Here is a 2,141-nt window from a genome sequence, read left to right as displayed (position 1 = left end):
ATATATATATATATATATATATATATATGTCATATCTAACAGTCTCAGGGTAGAAGCTGTTCCTCAGTCTAGTGGTTCTACATTTAATGCTGCTCAACCTCTTTCCTGAGAGCAGCGGGGCAAACAGTGTGTGTGCTGGGTGAGTGGGGTCCTTCATGATGCAGGTGGCTGTCTTCCTGCACCTGGAGGTGTAGATGTCTGTGATGGTGGGGAGACTGACTCCAACATCTTCTGTGCAGCCTTCACCACTCTCTGCAAAGCTTTTCTTTCTGCAGCTGTGCAGCCTCCATGCCACATGTTGATGCTGGAGCACAGGATGCTCTCCACTGCACACCTGTAGAAGGAGGTGAGGACTGAGCTTCCCAGACCAGCTCGCCTCAGCCGTCTGAGGAAGTATATATATAAATATATATATATATATATATATATATAATATATATATGCTGCAACACCCCTGCAATCCAAATGAAAACAAACAGTACATGATGGACAGACATGTTTTTTCTATTATGTAATGTGTAACACAGTAATGTATGTGAGAATATGTTTTGACTCTGGTGCTTGTTGTGAACAGTGTGTGACAGAAAGCAGAGCTCTCTCTCATAAGCTGCTTAAACACCACTCTCACTCTTCGTTACCATCCTCATCATTTTCTGTTTCAAGTCGAGTTATTTATCTCTTTTCCTTTTTGTCAATGTTCAAATTAAATGGCTCAACTTTTAACATGGTCAAAAATTAACATTCATTGGGAGGGGTAGATAGGTTTTTGTTATTCTGTTCTTTGTGTTTTGAATGTTCAAAATGAAAAAAAAAAAATTAATAAACACTGATTAAAAAAAATGAACATTCAAGCTGTATGGAGGTCACACCGGAGCAACTTGTCTACATTTAGACTGAATTGTAGTGTTCACATGACATCTGTGGGACATTAATAAACAAAATGTATAAAACTTGACAGCCATATTAACAACACGATAAAATACTTTATTATTTTACTGTTTTGCTTTTATAGCTGAAGTAATAGTTTATCTAATAAGGTCTATTGTTCCAACTAGTCAGAGATCCCGTTCATAATGAGTGTAAAAAAGAAAAACATTTCCTGTTTTTACTTTGGATGAGTCACTACTGAATGTCCTCTTTGTCCTTGTCCTTGAGTCAGCAGCTTGTAGCAGCATACTGTCCTGCGTGGCTCTGAGACATTCAGGGGGCTGGTGTCCAACTCACGGCTGGTCACCAAACATGTGAGCCTCCTCAAATCTGGGTCAAATATCAGCCGGCTGTCCCTCCTCCTCTGATTAGCATGTCAGATGAAGATTCAGGACATTTGTCCTAAAGGTCATGTGATCAGTACAAGCTGTGTCAAAAGTTTATAAAAGCCTAAGTGAATTCAGTTTAAAATAAACTAATGCTAGCTGCTGATCGCTTCAGTTGATTCACTTTTGGAGTCATTCTACCCAAAACATTGTTTGATTTATACACTTTGGCAACCATTGTAGCTTAAAACTTTGGTATTACCTGTTAGAGCCAACCATCACAGTTTGTTAGCAAAATATCTAATAAAGCAGTGCTCCAGATTTTAGTGGACACTCTCTCTTATATTAAATTCGTAAACATTTGAAGTCAACTAAATAAAGGATTGCCACACAGGTAATCAATGTCAGCCAACTCAAAAATGATGGTACTATCAGTCAAAGTTGTGTATATGAAGGTAAAGTTGGTGTGACAGTAGCTGAGAGTCATCCTCAACACATTGTCTGAGACATAACACGACTCATGAGATTGCACAAAATCATGCAACATTTATAAGGTTTGAGCAAAATGACTACAATTTCATCACTTCTCAGTATTAAATGAGTTATGATTAGTTTAAAATCTGGCATGAAAGATGGCCGGCAATAAGTATTTATTGAAGAATGTTAGGCTTTTAATAGTTTTAATGCTTTATACCTTCCACTCTTTTGGTGCTTCTGACTGACAGTTCACATGTGTTTGAATAAGCCAGGTCATATTTACAAAAGTTAAATATGGAAGAGTGAAGTATGACGCTGCTGGGATCTGATTACTTTATCCTCACCCCTGTTCCTCCACATGAACACACTTACTGACAGAGGTTTATATATATATATATATATATATATATA

Source organism: Nematolebias whitei, chromosome 1 (assembly GCF_014905685.2).
Source record: "Nematolebias whitei isolate Nwh7 chromosome 1, NemWhi1, whole genome shotgun sequence".
Lineage (NCBI taxonomy): Eukaryota > Metazoa > Chordata > Actinopteri > Cyprinodontiformes > Rivulidae > Nematolebias > Nematolebias whitei.
This window is presented reverse-complemented; position numbering follows the sequence as displayed.